The sequence below is a fragment of the Festucalex cinctus genome, chromosome 19 (assembly GCF_051991245.1).
Source record: "Festucalex cinctus isolate MCC-2025b chromosome 19, RoL_Fcin_1.0, whole genome shotgun sequence".
Lineage (NCBI taxonomy): Eukaryota > Metazoa > Chordata > Actinopteri > Syngnathiformes > Syngnathidae > Festucalex > Festucalex cinctus.
Genome location: NC_135429.1, coordinates 17848061 through 17869096, shown reverse-complemented (window position 1 = coordinate 17869096; position 21036 = coordinate 17848061). Strand labels below are relative to the sequence as shown.

Sequence of the window (21036 nt, the reverse complement as noted above, 5' to 3'; positions counted from 1 at the left end):
GGAACCTTTCGCGTGTGAGCCGAATGTGATAACCACTACACCATGGAAACAGACACTGGCGTTTATCCTGTTGGCAGGATTGGCAAACCGCATAGCTGTCTGGCATTAAGTTTAGTGACAATTTTACCTCTAAGCCTGTCCAGGTCGCAAGCACAGAATCCTTTCGTCGTTAGTATAGTGGATAGTATCTCCTGCTGTCACGCGGAAGACTGGGGTTCGATTCCCCAACGGGGAGGTGGTGCCTGTGTGTTTTGCTTTTTGGATACTCAGTTTTCATTGCAAATACAAAGAAAATTACCCTGTTTCCCACCCTTTTTCGAGTTGGGAACCTTCCGCGTGTGAGCCGAATGTGATAACCACTACACCATGGAAACAGACGCTGGTGTTTATCCTGTTGGCAGGATTGGAAAACAGCATAGCTGTCTGGCATTCCCTATTTTAGTGACAGTTTTCCTTCTATGCCTGTCCAGGTAGCAAACACAGAGTCCTTTCCTCGTTAGTATAGTGGATAGTATCTCCTCCTGTCACGCGGAAGACTGGGGTTCGATTCCCCAACGGGGAGGTGGTGCCTGTGTGTTTTGCTTTTTGGATACTCAGTTTTCATTGCAAATACAAAGAAAATTACCCTGTTTCCCACCCTGTTTCGAGTTGGGAACCTTCCGCGTGTGAGCCGAATGTGATAACCACTACACCATGGAAACAGACGCTGGTGTTTATCCTGTTGGCAGGATTGGAAAACAGCATAGCTGTCTGGCATTCCCTATTTTAGTGACAGTTTTCCTTCTATGCCTGTCCAGGTAGCAAACACAGAGTCCTTTCCTCGTTAGTATTGTGGATAGTATCTTCTCCTGTCACGCGGAAGACTGGGGTGAGATGCCCCAACGGGCACTTTGTACCTGTGCTATTGTATTTTTGGATACTCAGTTTTCATTGCAAATTCAAAGAAAATTGCCAAGTTTCCACCCGGTTTCGAGCTGGGGACCTTTCGCGTGTGAGGCGAATGTGATAACCACTACACCATGGAAACAGACACTGGCGTTTATCCTGTTGGCAGGATTGGCAAACAGCATAGCTGTCTTGCATTCCCGATTTTAGTGACAGTTTTCCCTCTACGCCTGTCCAGGTAGCAAGCACAGAGTGCTTTCCTCGTTAGTATAGTGGATAGTATCTCCGCCTGTCACGCGGAAGACTGGGATTTGATTCCCCAACGGGGAGGTGGTGCCTGTGTGTTTTGCTTTTTGGATACTCAGTTTTCATTGCAAATTCAAAGAAAATTGCCAAGTTTCCACCCGGTTTCGAGCTGGGGACCTTTCGCGTGTTAGGCGAATGTGATAACCACTACACCATGGAAACAGACACTGGCGTTTACTCTGTTGGCAGGATTGGCAAACAGCATAGCTGTCTGGCATTCCCGATTTTAGTGACAGTTTTCCCTCTACGCCTGTCCAGGTAGCAAGCACAGAGTCCTTTCCTCGTTAGTATAGTGGATAGTATCTCTGCCTGTCACGCGCAAGACTGTGGTTAGATTCCCTGAAGGGGAGGTGAGTGCAGGTGCAATTCAATTTTTGGATACTCAATTTTCATTGCAAATACAAAGAAAATTACCCTGTTTCCCACCCTGTTTCGAGTTGGGAACCTTTCGCGTGTGAGCCGAATGTGATAACCACTACACCATGGAAACAGACACTGGCGTTTATCCTGTTGGCAGGATTGGCAAACAGCATAGCTGTCTGGCATTCCCGATTTTAGTGACAGTTTTCCCTCTACGCCTGTCCAGGTAGCAAGCACAGAGTGCTTTCCTCGTTAGTATAGTGGATAGTATCTCCTCCTGTCACGCGGAAGACTGGGGTTCGATTCCCCAACGGGGAGGTGGTGCCTGTGTGTTTTGCTTTTTGGATACTCAGTTTTCATTGCAAATTCAAAGAAAATTCCCAAGTTTCCACCCGGTTTCGAGCTGGGGACCTTTCGCGTGTTAGGCGAATGTGATAACCACTACACCATGGAAACAGACACTGGCGTTTACTCTGTTGGCCGGATTGGCAAACAGCATAGCTGTCTGGCATTCCCGATTTTAGTGACAGTTTTCCCTCTACGCCTGTCCAGGTAGCAAGCACAGAGTCCTTTCCTCGTTAGTATAGTGGATAGTATCTCTGCCTGTCACGCGCAAGACTGTGGTTAGATTCCCTGAAGGGGAGGTGAGTGCAGGTGCAATTCAGTTTTTGGATACTCAGTTTTCATTGCAAATACAAAGAAAATTACCCTGCTTCCCACCCGGTTTCGAGTTGGGAACCTTTCGCTTGTGAGGAGAATGTGATAACCACTACACCATGGAAACAGACACTGTCGTTTATCCTGTTGGCAGTATTGGCAAACAGCATAGCTGTCTTGCATTCCCGATTTTAGTGACAGTTTTCCCTCTACGCCTGTCCAGGTAGCAAGCACAGAGTCCTTTCCTCGTTAGTATAGTGGATAGTATCTCTGCCTGTCACGCGGAAGACTGGGGTTCGATTCCCCAACGGGGAGGTGGTGCCTGTGTGTTTTGCTTTTTGGACACTCAGTTTTCATTGCAAATACAAAGAAAATTACCCTGTTTCCCACCCTGTTTCGAGTTGGGAACCTTTCGCGTGTGAGCCGAATGTGATAACCACTACACCATGGAAACAGACACTGGCGTTTATCCTGTTGGCAGGATTGGCAAACCGCATAGCTGTCTGGCATTAAGTTTAGTGACAATTTTACCTCTAAGCCTGTCCAGGTCGCAAGCACAGAATCCTTTCGTCGTTAGTATAGTGGATAGTATCTCCTGCTGTCACGCGGAAGACTGGGGTTCGATTCCCCAACGGGGAGGTGGTGCCTGTGTGTTTTGCTTTTTGGATACTCAGTTTTCATTGCAAATACAAAGAAAATTACCCTGTTTCCCACCCTTTTTCGAGTTGGGAACCTTCCGCGTGTGAGCCGAATGTGATAACCACTACACCATGGAAACAGACGCTGGTGTTTATCCTGTTGGCAGGATTGGAAAACAGCATAGCTGTCTGGCATTCCCTATTTTAGTGACAGTTTTCCTTCTATGCCTGTCCAGGTAGCAAACACAGAGTCCTTTCCTCGTTAGTATAGTGGATAGTATCTCCTCCTGTCACGCGGAAGACTGGGGTTCGATTCCCCAACGGGGAGGTGGTGCCTGTGTGTTTTGCTTTTTGGATACTCAGTTTTCATTGCAAATACAAAGAAAATTACCCTGTTTCCCACCCTGTTTCGAGTTGGGAACCTTCCGCGTGTGAGCCGAATGTGATAACCACTACACCATGGAAACAGACGCTGGTGTTTATCCTGTTGGCAGGATTGGAAAACAGCATAGCTGTCTGGCATTCCCTATTTTAGTGACAGTTTTCCTTCTATGCCTGTCCAGGTAGCAAACACAGAGTCCTTTCCTCGTTAGTATTGTGGATAGTATCTTCTCCTGTCACGCGGAAGACTGGGGTGAGATGCCCCAACGGGCACTTGGTACCTGTGCTATTGTATTTTTGGATACTCAGTTTTCATTGCAAATTCAAAGAAAATTGCCAAGTTTCCACCCGGTTTCGAGCTGGGGACCTTTCGCGTGTGAGGCGAATGTGATAACCACTACACCATGGAAACAGACACTGTCGTTTATCCTGTTGGCAGGATTGGCAAACGGCATAGCTGTCTTGCATTCCCGATTTTAGTGACAGTTTTCCCTCTACGCCTGTCCAGGTAGCAAGCACAGAGTCCTTTCCTCGTTAGTATAGTGGATAGTATCTCCGCCTGTCACGCGGAAGACTGGGGTTCGATTCCCCAACGGGGAGGTGGTGCCTGTGTGTTTTGCTTTTTGGATACTCAGTTTTCATTGCAAATTCAAAGAAAATTGCCAAGTTTCCACCCGGTTTCGAGCTGGGGACCTTTCGCGTGTTAGGCGAATGTGATAACCACTACACCATGGAAACGGACACTGGCGTTTACTCTGTTGGCCGGATTGGCAAACAGCATAGCTGTCTGGCATTCCCGATTTTAGTGACAGTTTTCCCTCTACGCCTGTCCAGGTAGCAAGCACAGAGTCCTTTCCTCGTTAGTATAGTGGATAGTATCTCTGCCTGTCACGCGCAAGACTGTGGTTAGATTCCCTGAAGGCGAGGTGAGTGCAGGTGCAATTCAATTTTTGGATACTCAGTTTTCATTGCAAATACAAAGAAAATTACCCTGTTTCCCACCCTGTTTCGAGTTGGGAACCTTTCGCGTGTGAGCCGAATGTGATAACCACTACACCATGGAAACAGACACTGGCGTTTATCCTGTTGGCAGGATTGGCAAACAGCATAGCTGTCTGGCATTCACAAGTTTAGTGACAGTTTTACCTCTACGCCTGTCCAGGTCGCAAGCACAGAATCCTTTCCTCGTTAGTATAGTGGATAGTATCTCCTCCTGTCACGCGGAAGACTGGGGTTCGATTCCCCAACGGGGAGGTGGTGCCTGTGTGTTTTGCTTTTTGGATACTCAGTTTTCATTGCAAATACAAAGAAAATTACCCTGTTTCCCACCCTGTTTCGAGTTGGGAAACTTCCGCGTGTGAGCCGAATGTGATAACCACTACACCATGGAAACAGACGCTGGCGTTTATCCTGTTGGCAGGATTGGCAAACAGCATAGCTGTCTGGCATTCACGTTTAGTGACAGTTTTACCTCTACGCCTGTCCAGGTCTCAAGCACAGAATCCTTTCCTCGTTAGTATAGTGGATAGTATCTCCTCCTGTCACGCGGAAGACTGGGGTTCGATTCCCCAACGGGGAGGTGGTCCCTGTGTGTTTTGCTTTTTGGATACTCAGTTTTCATTGCAAATACAAAGAAAATTACCCTGTTTCCCACCCTGTTTCGAGTTGGGAAACTTCCGCGTGTGAGCCGAATGTGATAACCACTACACCATGGAAACAGACGCTGGCGTTTATCCTGTTGGCAGGATTGGCAAACAGCATAGCTGTCTGGCATTCACGTTTAGTGACAGTTTTACCTCTACGCCTGTCCAGGTCTCAAGCACAGAATCCTTTCCTCGTTAGTATAGTGGATAGTATCTCCTCCTGTCACGCGGAAGACTGGGGTTCGATTCCCCAACGGGGAGGTGGTCCCTGTGTGTTTTGCTTTTTGGATACTCAGTTTTCATTGCAAATACAAAGAAAATTACCCTGTTTCCCACCCTGTTTCGAGTTGGGAACCTTTCGCGTGTGAGCCGAATGTGATAACCACTACACCATGGAAACAGACACTGGCGTTTATCCTGTTGGCAGGATTGGCAAACAGCATAGCTGTCTGGCATTCCCGATTTTAGTGACAGTTTTCCCTCTACGCCTGTCCAGGTAGCAAGCACAGAGTCCTTTCCTCGTTAGTATAGTGGATAGTATCTCCTCCTGTCATGCGGAAGACTGGGGTTCGATTCCCCAACGGGGAGGTGGTGCCTGTGTGTTTTGCTTTTTGGATACTCAGTTTTCATTGCAAATACAAAGAAAATTACCCTGTTTCCCACCCTGTTTCGAGTTGGGAACCTTCCGCGTGTGAGCCGAATGTGATAACCACTACACCATGGAAACAGACGCTGGCGTTTATCCTGTTGGCAGGATTGGCAAACAGCATAGCTGTCTGGCATTCCCGATTTTAGTGACAGTTTTCCCTCTACGCCTGTCCAGGTAGCAAGCACAGAGTCCTTTCCTCGTTAGTATAGTGGATAGTATCTCCGCCTGTCACGCGGAAGACTGGGGTTCGATTCCCCAACGGAGAGGTGGTGCCTGTGTGTTTTGCTTTTTGGATACTCAGTTTTCATTGCAAATTCAAAGAAAATTCCCAAGTTCCACCCGGTTTCGAGCTGGGGACCTTTCGCGTGTTAGGCGAATGTGATAACCACTACACCATGGAAACAGACACTGGCGTTTACTCTGTTGGCCGGATTGGCAAACAGCATAGCTGTCTGGCATTCCCGATTTTAGTGACAGTTTTCCCTCTACGCCTGTCCAGGTAGCAAGCACAGAGTCCTTTCCTCGTTAGTATAGTGGATAGTATCTCTGCCTGTCACGCGCAAGACTGTGGTTAGATTCCCTGAAGGGGAGGTGAGTGCAGGTGCAATTCAGTTTTTGGATACTCAGTTTTCATTGCAAATACAAAGAAAATTACCCTGTTTCCCACCCGGTTTCGAGTTGGGAACCTTTCGCTTGTGAGGAGAATGTGATAACCACTACACCATGGAAACAGACACTGGCGTTTATCCTGTTGGCAGTATTGGCAAACAGCATAGCTGTCTTGCATTCCCGATTTTAGTGACAGTTTTCCCTCTACGCCTGTCCAGGTAGCAAGCACAGAGTCCTTTCCTCGTTAGTATAGTGGATAGTATCTCCGCCTGTCACGCGGAAGACTGGGGTTCGATTCCCCAACGGGGAAGGTGGTGCCTGTGTGTTTTCCTTTTTGGACACTCAGTTTTCATTGCAAATACAAAGAAAATTACCCTGTTTCCCACCCTGTTTCGAGTTGGGAACCTTTCGCGTGTGAGCCGAATGTGATAACCACTACACCATGGAAACAGACACTGGCGTTTATCCTGTTGGCAGGATTGGCAAACCGCATAGCTGTCTGGCATTAAGTTTAGTGACAATTTTACCTCTAAGCCTGTCCAGGTCGCAAGCACAGAATCCTTTCGTCGTTAGTATAGTGGATAGTATCTCCTCCTGTCACGCGGAAGACTGGGGTTCGATTCCCCAACGGGGAGGTGGTGCCTGTGTGTTTTGCTTTTTGGATACTCAGTTTTCATTGCAAATACAAAGAAAATTACCCTGTTTCCCACCCTTTTTCGAGTTGGGAACCTTCCGCGTGTGAGCCGAATGTGATAACCACTACACCATGGAAACAGACGCTGGTGTTTATCCTGTTGGCAGGATTGGAAAACAGCATAGCTGTCTGGCATTCCCTATTTTAGTGACAGTTTTCCTTCTATGCCTGTCCAGGTAGCAAATACAGAGTCCTTTCCTCGTTAGTATAGTGGATAGTATCTCCTCCTGTCACGCGGAAGACTGGGGTTCGATTCCCCAACGGGGAGGTGGTGCCTGTGTGTTTTGCTTTTTGGATACTCAGTTTTCATTGCAAATACAAAGAAAATTACCCTGTTTCCCACCCTTTTTCGAGTTGGGAACCTTCCGCGTGTGAGCCGAATGTGATAACCACTACACCATGGAAACAGACGCTGGTGTTTATCCTGTTGGCAGGATTGGAAAACAGCATAGCTGTCTGGCATTCCCTATTTTAGTGACAGTTTTCCTTCTATGCCTGTCCAGGTAGCAAACACAGAGTCCTTTCCTCGTTAGTATTGTGGATAGTATCTTCTCCTGTCACGCGGAAGACTGGGGTGAGATGCCCCAACGGGCACTTTGTACCTGTGCTATTGTATTTTTGGATACTCAGTTTTCATTGCAAATTCAAAGAAAATTGCCAAGTTTCCACCCGGTTTCGAGCTGGGGACCTTTCGCGTGTGAGGCGAATGTGATAACCACTACACCATGGAAACAGACACTGGCGTTTATCCTGTTGGCAGGATTGGCAAACAGCATAGCTGTCTTGCATTCCCGATTTTAGTGACAGTTTTCCCTCTACGCCTGTCCAGGTAGCAAGCACAGAGTGCTTTCCTCGTTAGTATAGTGGATAGTATCTCCGCCTGTCACGCGGAAGACTGGGGTTTGATTCCCCAACGGGGAGGTGGTGCCTGTGTGTTTTGCTTTTTGGATACTCAGTTTTCATTGCAAATTCAAAGAAAATTGCCAAGTTTCCACCCGGTTTCGAGCTGGGGACCTTTCGCGTGTTAGGCGAATGTGATAACCACTACACCATGGAAACAGACACTGGCGTTTACTCTGTTGGCAGGATTGGCAAACAGCATAGCTGTCTGGCATTCCCGATTTTAGTGACAGTTTTCCCTCTACGCCTGTCCAGGTAGCAAGCACAGAGTCCTTTCCTCGTTAGTATAGTGGATAGTATCTCTGCCTGTCACGCGCAAGACTGTGGTTAGATTCCCTGAAGGGGAGGTGAGTGCAGGTGCAATTCAATTTTTGGATACTCAATTTTCATTGCAAATACAAAGAAAATTACCCTGTTTCCCACCCTGTTTCGAGTTGGGAACCTTTCGCGTGTGAGCCGAATGTGATAACCACTACACCATGGAAACAGACACTGGCGTTTATCCTGTTGGCAGGATTGGCAAACAGCATAGCTGTCTGGCATTCCCGATTTTAGTGACAGTTTTCCCTCTACGCCTGTCCAGGTAGCAAGCACAGAGTCCTTTCCTCGTTAGTATAGTGGATAGTATCTCCTCCTGTCACGCGGAAGACTGGGGTTCGATTCCCCGACGGGGAGGTGGTGCCTGTGTGTTTTGCTTTTTGGATACTCAGTTTTCATTGCAAATTCAAAGAAAATTGCCAAGTTTCCACCCGGTTTCGAGCTGGGGACCTTTCGCGTGTTAGGCGAATGTGATAACCACTACACCATGGAAACAGACACTGGCGTTTACTCTGTTGGCCGGATTGGCAAACAGCATAGCTGTCTGGCATTCCCGATTTTAGTGACAGTTTTCCCTCTACGCCTGTCCAGGTAGCAAGCACAGAGTCCTTTCCTCGTTAGTATAGTGGATAGTATCTCTGCCTGTCACGCGCAAGACTGTGGTTAGATTCCCTGAAGGGGAGGTGAGTGCAGGTGCAATTCAGTTTTTGGATACTCAGTTTTCATTGCAAATACAAAGAAAATTACCCTGCTTCCCACCCGGTTTCGAGTTGGGAACCTTTCGCTTGTGAGGAGAATGTGATAACCACTACACCATGGAAACAGACACTGTCGTTTATCCTGTTGGCAGTATTGGCAAACAGCATAGCTGTCTTGCATTCCCGATTTTAGTGACAGTTTTCCCTCTACGCCTGTCCAGGTAGCAAGCACAGAGTCCTTTCCTCGTTAGTATAGTGGATAGTATCTCCGCCTGTCACGCGGAAGACTGGGGTTCGATTCCCCAACGGGGAGGTGGTGCCTGTGTGTTTTGCTTTTTGGACACTCAGTTTTCATTGCAAATACAAAGAAAATTACCCTGTTTCCCACCCTGTTTCGAGTTGGGAACCTTTCGCGTGTGAGCCGAATGTGATAACCACTACACCATGGAAACAGACACTGGCGTTTATCCTGTTGGCAGGATTGGCAAACCGCATAGCTGTCTGGCATTAAGTTTAGTGACAATTTTACCTCTAAGCCTGTCCAGGTCGCAAGCACAGAATCCTTTCGTCGTTAGTATAGTGGATAGTATCTCCTCCTGTCACGCGGAAGACTGGGGTTCGATTCCCCAACGGGGAGGTGGTGCCTGTGTGTTTTGCTTTTTGGATACTCAGTTTTCATTGCAAATACAAAGAAAATTACCCTGTTTCCCACCCTTTTTCGAGTTGGGAACCTTCCGCGTGTGAGCCGAATGTGATAACCACTACACCATGGAAACAGACGCTGGTGTTTATCCTGTTGGCAGGATTGGAAAACAGCATAGCTGTCTGGCATTCCCTATTTTAGTGACAGTTTTCCTTCTATGCCTGTCCAGGTAGCAAACACAGAGTCCTTTCCTCGTTAGTATAGTGGATAGTATCTCCTCCTGTCACGCGGAAGACTGGGGTTCGATTCCCCAACGGGGAGGTTGTGCCTGTGTGTTTTGCTTTTTGGATACTCAGTTTTCATTGCAAATACAAAGAAAATTACCCTGTTTCCCACCCTGTTTCGAGTTGGGAACCTTCCGCGTGTGAGCCGAATGTGATAACCACTACACCATGGAAACAGACGCTGGTGTTTATCCTGTTGGCAGGATTGGAAAACAGCATAGCTGTCTGGCATTCCCTATTTTAGTGACAGTTTTCCTTCTATGCCTGTCCAGGTAGCAAACACAGAGTCCTTTCCTCGTTAGTATTGTGGATAGTATCTTCTCCTGTCACGCGGAAGACTGGGGTGAGATGCCCCAACGGGCACTTGGTACCTGTGCTATTGTATTTTTGGATACTCAGTTTTCATTGCAAATTCAAAGAAAATTGCCAAGTTTCCACCCGGTTTCGAGCTGGGGACCTTTCGCGTGTGAGGCGAATGTGATAACCACTACACCATGGAAACAGACACTGGCGTTTATCCTGTTGGCAGGATTGGCAAACGGCATAGCTGTCTTGCATTCCCGATTTTAGTGACAGTTTTCCCTCTACGCCTGTCCAGGTAGCAAGCACAGAGTCCTTTCCTCGTTAGTATAGTGGATAGTATCTCCGCCTGTCACGCGGAAGACTGGGGTTCGATTCCCCAACGGGGAGGTGGTGCCTGTGTGTTTTGCTTTTTGGATACTCAGTTTTCATTGCAAATTCAAAGAAAATTGCCAAGTTTCCACCCGGTTTCGAGCTGGGGACCTTTCGCGTGTTAGGCGAATGTGATAACCACTACACCATGGAAACGGACACTGGCGTTTACTCTGTTGGCCGGATTGGCAAACAGCATAGCTGTCTGGCATTCCCGATTTTAGTGACAGTTTTCCCTCTACGCCTGTCCAGGTAGCAAGCACAGAGTCCTTTCCTCGTTAGTATAGTGGATAGTATCTCTGCCTGTCACGCGCAAGACTGTGGTTAGATTCCCTGAAGGCGAGGTGAGTGCAGGTGCAATTCAATTTTTGGATACTCAGTTTTCATTGCAAATACAAAGAAAATTACCCTGTTTCCCACCCTGTTTCGAGTTGGGAACCTTTCGCGTGTGAGCCGAATGTGATAACCACTACACCATGGAAACAGACACTGGCGTTTATCCTGTTGGCAGGATTGGCAAACAGCATAGCTGTCTGGCATTCACAAGTTTAGTGACAGTTTTACCTCTACGCCTGTCCAGGTCGCAAGCACAGAATCCTTTCCTCGTTAGTATAGTGGATAGTATCTCCTCCTGTCACGCGGAAGACTGGGGTTCGATTCCCCAACGGGGAGGTGGTGCCTGTGTGTTTTGCTTTTTGGATACTCAGTTTTCATTGCAAATACAAAGAAAATTACCCTGTTTCCCACCCTGTTTCGAGTTGGGAAACTTCCGCGTGTGAGCCGAATGTGATAACCACTACACCATGGAAACAGACGCTGGCGTTTATCCTGTTGGCAGGATTGGCAAACAGCATAGCTGTCTGGCATTCACGTTTAGTGACAGTTTTACCTCTACGCCTGTCCAGGTCTCAAGCACAGAATCCTTTCCTCGTTAGTATAGTGGATAGTATCTCCTCCTGTCACGCGGAAGGCTGGTGTTCGATTCCCCAACGGGGAGGTGGTCCCTGTGTGTTTTGCTTTTTGGATACTCAGTTTTCATTGCAAATACAAAGAAAATTACCCTGTTTCCCACCCTGTTTCGAGTTGGGAACCTTCCGCGTGTGAGCCGAATGTGATAACCACTACACCATGGAAACAGACGCTGGCGTTTATCCTGTTGGCAGGATTGGCAAACAGCATAGCTGTCTGGCATTCCCGATTTTAGTGACAGTTTTCCCTCTACGCCTGTCCAGGTAGCAAGCACAGAGTCCTTTCCTCGTTAGTATAGTGGATAGTATCTCCGCCTGTCACGTGGAAGACTGGGGTTCGATTCCCCAACGGGGAGGTGGTGCCTGTGTGTTTTGCTTTTTGGATACTCAGTTTTCATTGCAAATTCAAAGAAAATTGCCAAGTTTCCACCCGGTTTCGAGCTGGGGACCTTTCGCGTGTTAGGCGAATGTGATAACCACTACACCATGGAAACAGACACTGGCGTTTACTCTGTTGGCCGGATTGGCAAACACCATAGCTGTCTGGCATTCCCGATTTTAGTGACAGTTTTCCCTCTACGCCTGTCCAGGTAGCAAGCACAGAGTCCTTTCCTCGTTAGTATAGTGGATAGTATCTCTGCCTGTCACGCGCAAGACTGTGGTTAGATTCCCTGAAGGGGAGGTGAGTGCAGGTGCAATTCAGTTTTTGGATACTCAGTTTTCATTGCAAATACAAAGAAAATTACCCTGTTTCCCACCCGGTTTCGAGTTGGGAACCTTTCGCTTGTGAGGAGAATGTGATAACCACTACACCATGGAAACAGACACTGGCGTTTATCCTGTTGGCAGTATTGGCAAACAGCATAGCTGTCTTGCATTCCCGATTTTAGTGACAGTTTTCCCTCTACGCCTGTCCAGGTAGCAAGCACAGAGTCCTTTCCTCGTTAGTATAGTGGATAGTATCTCCGCCTGTCACGCGGAAGACTGGGGTTCGATTCCCCAACGGGGAAGGTGGTGCCTGTGTGTTTTCCTTTTTGGACACTCAGTTTTCATTGCAAATACAAAGAAAATTACCCTGTTTCCCACCCTGTTTCGAGTTGGGAACCTTTCGCGTGTGAGCCGAATGTGATAACCACTACACCATGGAAACAGACACTGGCGTTTATCCTGTTGGCAGGATTGGCAAACCGCATAGCTGTCTGGCATTAAGTTTAGTGACAATTTTACCTCTAAGCCTGTCCAGGTCGCAAGCACAGAATCCTTTCGTCGTTAGTATAGTGGATAGTATCTCCTCCTGTCACGCGGAAGACTGGGGTTCGATTCCCCAACGGGGAGGTGGTGCCTGTGTGTTTTGCTTTTTGGATACTCAGTTTTCATTGCAAATACAAAGAAAATTACCCTGTTTCCCACCCTTTTTCGAGTTGGGAACCTTCCGCGTGTGAGCCGAATGTGATAACCACTACACCATGGAAACAGACGCTGGTGTTTATCCTGTTGGCAGGATTGGAAAACAGCATAGCTGTCTGGCATTCCCTATTTTAGTGACAGTTTTCCTTCTATGCCTGTCCAGGTAGCAAACACAGAGTCCTTTCCTCGTTAGTATAGTGGATAGTATCTCCTCCTGTCACGCGGAAGACTGGGGTTCGATTCCCCAACGGGGAGGTGGTGCCTGTGTGTTTTGCTTTTTGGATACTCAGTTTTCATTGCAAATACAAAGAAAATTACCCTGTTTCCCACCCTGTTTCGAGTTGGGAACCTTCCGCGTGTGAGCCGAATGTGATAACCACTACACCATGGAAACAGACGCTGGTGTTTATCCTGTTGGCAGGATTGGAAAACAGCATAGCTGTCTGGCATTCCCTATTTTAGTGACAGTTTTCCTTCTATGCCTGTCCAGGTAGCAAACACAGAGTCCTTTCCTCGTTAGTATTGTGGATAGTATCTTCTCCTGTCACGCGGAAGACTGGGGTGAGATGCCCCAACGGGCACTTGGTACCTGTGCTATTGTATTTTTGGATACTCAGTTTTCATTGCAAATTCAAAGAATATTGCCAAGTTTCCACCCGGTTTCGAGCTGGGGACCTTTCGCGTGTGAGGCGAATGTGATAACCACTACACCATGGAAACAGACACTGGCGTTTATCCTGTTGGCAGGATTGGCAAACAGCATAGCTGTCTTGCATTCCCGATTTTAGTGACAGTTTTCCCTCTACGCCTGTCCAGGTAGCAAGCACAGAGTGCTTTCCTCGTTAGTATAGTGGATAGTATCTCCGCCTGTCACGCGGAAGACTGGGGTTTGATTCCCCAACGGGGAGGTGGTGCCTGTGTGTTTTGCTTTTTGGATACTCAGTTTTCATTGCAAATTCAAAGAAAATTGCCAAGTTTCCACCCGGTTTCGAGCTGGGGACCTTTCGCGTGTTAGGCGAATGTGATAACCACTACACCATGGAAACAGACACTGGCGTTTACTCTGTTGGCAGGATTGGCAAACAGCATAGCTGTCTGGCATTCCCGATTTTAGTGACAGTTTTCCCTCTACGCCTGTCCAGGTAGCAAGCACAGAGTCCTTTCCTCGTTAGTATAGTGGATAGTATCTCTGCCTGTCACGCGCAAGACTGTGGTTAGATTCCCTGAAGGGGAGGTGAGTGCAGGTGCAATTCAATTTTTGGATACTCAATTTTCATTGCAAATACAAAGAAAATTACCCTGTTTCCCACCCTGTTTCGAGTTGGGAACCTTTCGCGTGTGAGCCGAATGTGATAACCACTACACCATGGAAACAGACACTGGCGTTTATCCTGTTGGCAGGATTGGCAAACAGCATAGCTGTCTGGCATTCCCGATTTTAGTGACAGTTTTCCCTCTACGCCTGTCCAGGTAGCAAGCACAGAGTCCTTTCCTCGTTAGTATAGTGGATAGTATCTCCTCCTGTCACGCGGAAGACTGGGGTTCGATTCCCCGACGGGGAGGTGGTGCCTGTGTGTTTTGCTTTTTGGATACTCAGTTTTCATTGCAAATTCAAAGAAAATTGCCAAGTTTCCACCCGGTTTCGAGCTGGGGACCTTTCGCGTGTTAGGCGAATGTGATAACCACTACACCATGGAAACAGACACTGGCGTTTACTCTGTTGGCCGGATTGGCAAACAGCATAGCTGTCTGGCATTCCCGATTTTAGTGACAGTTTTCCCTCTACGCCTGTCCAGGTAGCAAGCACAGAGTCCTTTCCTCGTTAGTATAGTGGATAGTATCTCTGCCTGTCACGCGCAAGACTGTGGTTAGATTCCCTGAAGGGGAGGTGAGTGCAGGTGCAATTCAGTTTTTGGATACTCAGTTTTCATTGCAAATACAAAGAAAATTACCCTGCTTCCCACCCGGTTTCGAGTTGGGAACCTTTCGCTTGTGAGGAGAATGTGATAACCACTACACCATGGAAACAGACACTGTCGTTTATCCTGTTGGCAGTATTGGCAAACAGCATAGCTGTCTTGCATTCCCGATTTTAGTGACAGTTTTCCCTCTACGCCTGTCCAGGTAGCAAGCACAGAGTCCTTTCCTCGTTAGTATAGTGGATAGTATCTCCGCCTGTCACGCGGAAGACTGGGGTTCGATTCCCCAACGGGGAGGTGGTGCCTGTGTGTTTTGCTTTTTGGACACTCAGTTTTCATTGCAAATACAAAGAAAATTACCCTGTTTCCCACCCTGTTTCGAGTTGGGAACCTTTCGCGTGTGAGCCGAATGTGATAACCACTACACCATGGAAACAGACACTGGCGTTTATCCTGTTGGCAGGATTGGCAAACCGCATAGCTGTCTGGCATTAAGTTTAGTGACAATTTTACCTCTAAGCCTGTCCAGGTCGCAAGCACAGAATCCTTTCGTCGTTAGTATAGTGGATAGTATCTCCTCCTGTCACGCGGAAGACTGGGGTTCGATTCCCCAACGGGGAGGTGGTGCCTGTGTGTTTTGCTTTTTGGATACTCAGTTTTCATTGCAAATACAAAGAAAATTACCCTGTTTCCCACCCTTTTTCGAGTTGGGAACCTTCCGCGTGTGAGCCGAATGTGATAACCACTACACCATGGAAACAGACGCTGGTGTTTATCCTGTTGGCAGGATTGGAAAACAGCATAGCTGTCTGGCATTCCCTATTTTAGTGACAGTTTTCCTTCTATGCCTGTCCAGGTAGCAAACACAGAGTCCTTTCCTCGTTAGTATAGTGGATAGTATCTCCTCCTGTCACGCGGAAGACTGGGGTTCGATTCCCCAACGGGGAGGTTGTGCCTGTGTGTTTTGCTTTTTGGATACTCAGTTTTCATTGCAAATACAAAGAAAATTACCCTGTTTCCCACCCTGTTTCGAGTTGGGAACCTTCCGCGTGTGAGCCGAATGTGATAACCACTACACCATGGAAACAGACGCTGGTGTTTATCCTGTTGGCAGGATTGGAAAACAGCATAGCTGTCTGGCATTCCCTATTTTAGTGACAGTTTTCCTTCTATGCCTGTCCAGGTAGCAAACACAGAGTCCTTTCCTCGTTAGTATTGTGGATAGTATCTTCTCCTGTCACGCGGAAGACTGGGGTGAGATGCCCCAACGGGCACTTGGTACCTGTGCTATTGTATTTTTGGATACTCAGTTTTCATTGCAAATTCAAAGAAAATTGCCAAGTTTCCACCCGGTTTCGAGCTGGGGACCTTTCGCGTGTGAGGCGAATGTGATAACCACTACACCATGGAAACAGACACTGGCGTTTATCCTGTTGGCAGGATTGGCAAACGGCATAGCTGTCTTGCATTCCCGATTTTAGTGACAGTTTTCCCTCTACGCCTGTCCAGGTAGCAAGCACAGAGTCCTTTCCTCGTTAGTATAGTGGATAGTATCTCCGCCTGTCACGCGGAAGACTGGGGTTCGATTCCCCAACGGGGAGGTGGTGCCTGTGTGTTTTGCTTTTTGGATACTCAGTTTTCATTGCAAATTCAAAGAAAATTGCCAAGTTTCCACCCGGTTTCGAGCTGGGGACCTTTCGCGTGTTAGGCGAATGTGATAACCACTACACCATGGAAACGGACACTGGCGTTTACTCTGTTGGCCGGATTGGCAAACAGCATAGCTGTCTGGCATTCCCGATTTTAGTGACAGTTTTCCCTCTACGCCTGTCCAGGTAGCAAGCACAGAGTCCTTTCCTCGTTAGTATAGTGGATAGTATCTCTGCCTGTCACGCGCAAGACTGTGGTTAGATTCCCTGAAGGCGAGGTGAGTGCAGGTGCAATTCAATTTTTGGATACTCAGTTTTCATTGCAAATACAAAGAAAATTACCCTGTTTCCCACCCTGTTTCGAGTTGGGAACCTTTCGCGTGTGAGCCGAATGTGATAACCACTACACCATGGAAACAGACACTGGCGTTTATCCTGTTGGCAGGATTGGCAAACAGCATAGCTGTCTGGCATTCACAAGTTTAGTGACAGTTTTACCTCTACGCCTGTCCAGGTCGCAAGCACAGAATCCTTTCCTCGTTAGTATAGTGGATAGTATCTCCTCCTGTCACGCGGAAGACTGGGGTTCGATTCCCCAACGGGGAGGTGGTGCCTGTGTGTTTTGCTTTTTGGATACTCAGTTTTCATTGCAAATACAAAGAAAATTACCCTGTTTCCCACCCTGTTTCGAGTTCGGAAACTTCCGCGTGTGAGCCGAATGTGATAACCACTACACCATGGAAACAGACGCTGGCGTTTATCCTGTTGGCAGGATTGGCAAACAGCATAGCTGTCTGGCATTCACGTTTAGTGACAGTTTTACCTCTACGCCTGTCCAGGTCTCAAGCACAGAATCCTTTCCTCGTTAGTATAGTGGATAGTATCTCCTCCTGTCACGCGGAAGGCTGGTGTTCGATTCCCCAACGGGGAGGTGGTCCCTGTGTGTTTTGCTTTTTGGATACTCAGTTTTCATTGCAAATACAAAGAAAATTACCCTGTTTCCCACCCTGTTTCGAGTTGGGAACCTTCCGCGTGTGAGCCGAATGTGATAACCACTACACCATGGAAACAGACGCTGGCGTTTATCCTGTTGGCAGGATTGGCAAACAGCATAGCTGTCTGGCATTCCCGATTTTAGTGACAGTTTTCCCTCTACGCCTGTCCAGGTAGCAAGCACAGAGTCCTTTCCTCGTTAGTATAGTGGATAGTATCTCCGCCTGTCACGTGGAAGACTGGGGTTCGATTCCCCAACGGGGAGGTGGTGCCTGTGTGTTTTGCTTTTTGGATACTCAGTTTTCATTGCAAATTCAAAGAAAATTGCCAAGTTTCCACCCGGTTTCGAGCTGGGGACCTTTCGCGTGTTAGGCGAATGTGATAACCACTACACCATGGAAACAGACACTGGCGTTTACTCTGTTGGCCGGATTGGCAAACACCATAGCTGTCTGGCATTCCCGATTTTAGTGACAGTTTTCCCTCTACGCCTGTCCAGGTAGCAAGCACAGAGTCCTTTCCTCGTTAGTATAGTGGATAGTATCTCTGCCTGTCACGCGCAAGACTGTGGTTAGATTCCCTGAAGGGGAGGTGAGTGCAGGTGCAATTCAGTTTTTGGATACTCAGTTTTCATTGCAAATACAAAGAAAATTACCCTGTTTCCCACCCGGTTTCGAGTTGGGAACCTTTCGCTTGTGAGGAGAATGTGATAACCACTACACCATGGAAACAGACACTGGCGTTTATCCTGTTGGCAGTATTGGCAAACAGCATAGCTGTCTTGCATTCCCGATTTTAGTGACAGTTTTCCCTCTACGCCTGTCCAGGTAGCAAGCACAGAGTCCTTTCCTCGTTAGTATAGTGGATAGTATCTCCGCCTGTCACGCGGAAGACTGGGGTTCGATTCCCCAACGGGGAAGGTGGTGCCTGTGTGTTTTCCTTTTTGGACACTCAGTTTTCATTGCAAATACAAAGAAAATTACCCTGTTTCCCACCCTGTTTCGAGTTGGGAACCTTTCGCGTGTGAGCCGAATGTGATAACCACTACACCATGGAAACAGACACTGGCGTTTATCCTGTTGGCAGGATTGGCAAACCGCATAGCTGTCTGGCATTAAGTTTAGTGACAATTTTACCTCTAAGCCTGTCCAGGTCGCAAGCACAGAATCCTTTCGTCGTTAGTATAGTGGATAGTATCTCCTCCTGTCACGCGGAAGACTGGGGTTCGATTCCCCAACGGGGAGGTGGTGCCTGTGTGTTTTGCTTTTTGGATACTCAGTTTTCATTGCAAATACAAAGAAAATTACCCTGTTTCCCACCCTTTTTCGAGTTGGGAACCTTCCGCGTGTGAGCCGAATGTGATAACCACTACACCATGGAAACAGACGCTGGTGTTTATCCTGTTGGCAGGATTGGAAAACAGCATAGCTGTCTGGCATTCCCTATTTTAGTGACAGTTTTCCTTCTATGCCTGTCCAGGTAGCAAACACAGAGTCCTTTCCTCGTTAGTATAGTGGATAGTATCTCCTCCTGTCACGCGGAAGACTGGGGTTCGATTCCCCAACGGGGAGGTGGTGCCTGTGTGTTTTGCTTTTTGGATACTCAGTTTTCATTGCAAATACAAAGAAAATTACCCTGTTTCCCACCCTGTTTCGAGTTGGGAACCTTCCGCGTGTGAGCCGAATGTGATAACCACTACACCATGGAAACAGACACTGGTGTTTATCCTGTTGGCAGGATTGGAAAACAGCATAGCTGTCTGGCATTCCCTATTTTAGTGACAGTTTTCCTTCTATGCCTGTCCAGGTAGCAAACACAGAGTCCTTTCCTCGTTAGTATTGTGGATAGTATCTTCTCCTGTCACGCGGAAGACTGGGGTGAGATGCCCCAACGGGCACTTGGTACCTGTGCTATTGTATTTTTGGATACTCAGTTTTCATTGCAAATTCAAAGAATATTGCCAAGTTTCCACCCGGTTTCGAGCTGGGGACCTTTCGCGTGTGAGGCGAATGTGATAACCACTACACCATGGAAACAGACACTGGCGTTTATCCTGTTGGCAGGATTGGCAAACAGCATAGCTGTCTTGCATTCCCGATTTTAGTGACAGTTTTCCCTCTACGCCTGTCCAGGTAGCAAGCACAGAGTGCTTTCCTCGTTAGTATAGTGGATAGTATCTCCGCCTGTCACGCGGAAGACTGGGGTTCGATACCCCAACGGGGAGGTGGTGCCTGTGTGTTTTGCTTTTTGGATACTCAGTTTTCATTGCAAATTCAAAGAAAATTGCCAAGTTTCCATCCGGTTTCGAGCTGGGGACCTTTCGCGTGTTAGGCGAATGTGATAACCACTACACCATGGAAACAGACACTGGCGTTTACTCTGTTGGCAGGATTGGCAAACAGCATAGCTGTCTGGCATTCCCGATTTTAGTGACAGTTTTCCCTCTACGCCTGTCCAGGTAACAAGCACAGAGTCCTTTCCTCGTTAGTATAGTGGATAGTATCTCTGCCTGTCACGCGCAAGACTGTGGTTAGATTCCCTGAAGGGGAGGTGAGTGCAGGTGCAATTCAATTTTTGGATACTCAATTTTCATTGCAAATACAAAGAAAATTACCCTGTTTCCCACCCTGTTTCGAGTTGGGAACCTTTCGCGTGTGAGCCGAATGTGATAACCACTACACCATGGAAACAGACACTGGCGTTTATCCTGTTGGCAGGATTGGCAAACAGCATAGCTGTCTGGCATTCACAAGTTTAGTGACAGTTTTACCTCTACGCCTGTCCAGGTCGCAAGCACAGAATCCTTTCCTCGTTAGTATAGTGGATAGTATCTCCTCCTGTCACGCGGAAGACTGGGGTTCGATTCCCCAACGGGGAGGTGGTGCCTGTGTGTTTTGCTTTTTGGATACTCAGTTTTCATTGCAAATACAAAGAAAATTACCCTGTTTCCCACCCTGTTTCGAGTTGGGAACCTTCCGCGTGTGAGCCGAATGTGATAACCACTACACCATGGAAACAGACGCTGGCGTTTATCCTGTTGGCAGGATTGGCAAACAGCATAGCTGTCTGGCATTCACAAGTTTAGTGACAGTTTTACCTCTACGCCTGTCCAGGTCGCAAGCACAGAATCCTTTCCTCGTTAGTATAGTGGATAGTATCTCCGCCTGTCACGCGGAAGACTGGGGTTCGATTCCCCAACGGGGAGGTGGTGCCTGTGTGTTTTGCTTTTTGGACACTCAGTTTTCATTGCAAATACAAAGAAAATTACCCTGTTTCCCACCCTGTTTCGAGTTGGGAACCTTCCGCGTGTGAGCCGAATGTGATAACCACTACACCATGGAAACAGACGCTGGTGTTTATCCTGTTGGCAGGATTGGAAAACAGCATAGCTGTCTGGCATTCCCTATTTTAGTGACAGTTTTCCTTCTATGCCTGTCCAGGTAGCAAACACAGAGTCCTTTCCTCGTTAGTATTGTGGATAGTATCTTCTCCTGTCACGCGGAAGACTGGGGTGAGATGCCCCAACGGGCACTTGGTACCTGTGCTATTGTATTTTTGGATACTCAGTTTTCATTGCAAATTCAAAGAAAATTGCCAAGTTTCCACCCGGTTTCGAGCTGGGGACCTTTCGCGTGTGAGGCGAATGTGATAACCACTACACCATGGAAACAGACACTGGCATTTATCCTGTTGGCAGGATTGGCAAACAGCATAGCTGTCTTGCATTCCCGATTTTAGTGACAGTTTTCCCTCTACGCCTGTC

At 47.6% G+C, this 21036-nt stretch overlaps 28 non-coding genes across 28 annotated transcripts; 9 read left to right on the top strand and 19 right to left on the bottom strand.

The window, feature by feature from the left end:
- Positions 1-954: 954 nt before the first annotated feature.
- Positions 955-1027, bottom strand: trnav-cac (transfer RNA valine (anticodon CAC)). The gene has a single exon. It is a non-coding gene; the product is annotated as a tRNA-Val (tRNA).
- Positions 1028-1280: 253 nt separating this feature from the next.
- On the bottom strand, positions 1281-1353 carry trnav-aac (transfer RNA valine (anticodon AAC)). Its single transcript has one exon. It is a non-coding gene; the product is annotated as a tRNA-Val (tRNA).
- A 581-nt stretch (positions 1354-1934) lies between these two features.
- trnav-aac (transfer RNA valine (anticodon AAC)) lies at positions 1935-2007 on the bottom strand. The gene has a single exon. It is a non-coding gene; the product is annotated as a tRNA-Val (tRNA).
- A 1559-nt stretch (positions 2008-3566) lies between these two features.
- Positions 3567-3639, bottom strand: trnav-cac (transfer RNA valine (anticodon CAC)). The gene has a single exon. It is a non-coding gene; the product is annotated as a tRNA-Val (tRNA).
- A 116-nt stretch (positions 3640-3755) lies between these two features.
- trnad-guc (transfer RNA aspartic acid (anticodon GUC)) lies at positions 3756-3827 on the top strand. Its single transcript has one exon. It is a non-coding gene; the product is annotated as a tRNA-Asp (tRNA).
- A 65-nt stretch (positions 3828-3892) lies between these two features.
- On the bottom strand, positions 3893-3965 carry trnav-aac (transfer RNA valine (anticodon AAC)). Its single transcript has one exon. It is a non-coding gene; the product is annotated as a tRNA-Val (tRNA).
- A 2401-nt stretch (positions 3966-6366) lies between these two features.
- On the top strand, positions 6367-6438 carry trnad-guc (transfer RNA aspartic acid (anticodon GUC)). Its single transcript has one exon. It is a non-coding gene; the product is annotated as a tRNA-Asp (tRNA).
- A 1044-nt stretch (positions 6439-7482) lies between these two features.
- On the bottom strand, positions 7483-7555 carry trnav-cac (transfer RNA valine (anticodon CAC)). Its single transcript has one exon. It is a non-coding gene; the product is annotated as a tRNA-Val (tRNA).
- A 253-nt stretch (positions 7556-7808) lies between these two features.
- On the bottom strand, positions 7809-7881 carry trnav-aac (transfer RNA valine (anticodon AAC)). Its single transcript has one exon. It is a non-coding gene; the product is annotated as a tRNA-Val (tRNA).
- Positions 7882-8462: 581 nt separating this feature from the next.
- trnav-aac (transfer RNA valine (anticodon AAC)) lies at positions 8463-8535 on the bottom strand. The gene has a single exon. It is a non-coding gene; the product is annotated as a tRNA-Val (tRNA).
- Positions 8536-8979: 444 nt separating this feature from the next.
- Positions 8980-9051, top strand: trnad-guc (transfer RNA aspartic acid (anticodon GUC)). The gene has a single exon. It is a non-coding gene; the product is annotated as a tRNA-Asp (tRNA).
- Positions 9052-10094: 1043 nt separating this feature from the next.
- trnav-cac (transfer RNA valine (anticodon CAC)) lies at positions 10095-10167 on the bottom strand. Its single transcript has one exon. It is a non-coding gene; the product is annotated as a tRNA-Val (tRNA).
- Positions 10168-10283: 116 nt separating this feature from the next.
- trnad-guc (transfer RNA aspartic acid (anticodon GUC)) lies at positions 10284-10355 on the top strand. Its single transcript has one exon. It is a non-coding gene; the product is annotated as a tRNA-Asp (tRNA).
- A 65-nt stretch (positions 10356-10420) lies between these two features.
- Positions 10421-10493, bottom strand: trnav-aac (transfer RNA valine (anticodon AAC)). Its single transcript has one exon. It is a non-coding gene; the product is annotated as a tRNA-Val (tRNA).
- Positions 10494-11726: 1233 nt separating this feature from the next.
- Positions 11727-11799, bottom strand: trnav-aac (transfer RNA valine (anticodon AAC)). The gene has a single exon. It is a non-coding gene; the product is annotated as a tRNA-Val (tRNA).
- A 444-nt stretch (positions 11800-12243) lies between these two features.
- trnad-guc (transfer RNA aspartic acid (anticodon GUC)) lies at positions 12244-12315 on the top strand. The gene has a single exon. It is a non-coding gene; the product is annotated as a tRNA-Asp (tRNA).
- Positions 12316-13359: 1044 nt separating this feature from the next.
- On the bottom strand, positions 13360-13432 carry trnav-cac (transfer RNA valine (anticodon CAC)). The gene has a single exon. It is a non-coding gene; the product is annotated as a tRNA-Val (tRNA).
- Positions 13433-13685: 253 nt separating this feature from the next.
- Positions 13686-13758, bottom strand: trnav-aac (transfer RNA valine (anticodon AAC)). The gene has a single exon. It is a non-coding gene; the product is annotated as a tRNA-Val (tRNA).
- Positions 13759-14339: 581 nt separating this feature from the next.
- Positions 14340-14412, bottom strand: trnav-aac (transfer RNA valine (anticodon AAC)). The gene has a single exon. It is a non-coding gene; the product is annotated as a tRNA-Val (tRNA).
- A 444-nt stretch (positions 14413-14856) lies between these two features.
- Positions 14857-14928, top strand: trnad-guc (transfer RNA aspartic acid (anticodon GUC)). The gene has a single exon. It is a non-coding gene; the product is annotated as a tRNA-Asp (tRNA).
- Positions 14929-15971: 1043 nt separating this feature from the next.
- trnav-cac (transfer RNA valine (anticodon CAC)) lies at positions 15972-16044 on the bottom strand. Its single transcript has one exon. It is a non-coding gene; the product is annotated as a tRNA-Val (tRNA).
- A 116-nt stretch (positions 16045-16160) lies between these two features.
- On the top strand, positions 16161-16232 carry trnad-guc (transfer RNA aspartic acid (anticodon GUC)). The gene has a single exon. It is a non-coding gene; the product is annotated as a tRNA-Asp (tRNA).
- Positions 16233-16297: 65 nt separating this feature from the next.
- Positions 16298-16370, bottom strand: trnav-aac (transfer RNA valine (anticodon AAC)). The gene has a single exon. It is a non-coding gene; the product is annotated as a tRNA-Val (tRNA).
- Positions 16371-17603: 1233 nt separating this feature from the next.
- On the bottom strand, positions 17604-17676 carry trnav-aac (transfer RNA valine (anticodon AAC)). Its single transcript has one exon. It is a non-coding gene; the product is annotated as a tRNA-Val (tRNA).
- Positions 17677-18120: 444 nt separating this feature from the next.
- On the top strand, positions 18121-18192 carry trnad-guc (transfer RNA aspartic acid (anticodon GUC)). Its single transcript has one exon. It is a non-coding gene; the product is annotated as a tRNA-Asp (tRNA).
- Positions 18193-19236: 1044 nt separating this feature from the next.
- trnav-cac (transfer RNA valine (anticodon CAC)) lies at positions 19237-19309 on the bottom strand. Its single transcript has one exon. It is a non-coding gene; the product is annotated as a tRNA-Val (tRNA).
- A 1097-nt stretch (positions 19310-20406) lies between these two features.
- trnad-guc (transfer RNA aspartic acid (anticodon GUC)) lies at positions 20407-20478 on the top strand. Its single transcript has one exon. It is a non-coding gene; the product is annotated as a tRNA-Asp (tRNA).
- A 392-nt stretch (positions 20479-20870) lies between these two features.
- On the bottom strand, positions 20871-20943 carry trnav-cac (transfer RNA valine (anticodon CAC)). The gene has a single exon. It is a non-coding gene; the product is annotated as a tRNA-Val (tRNA).
- Positions 20944-21036: the final 93 nt, after the last annotated feature.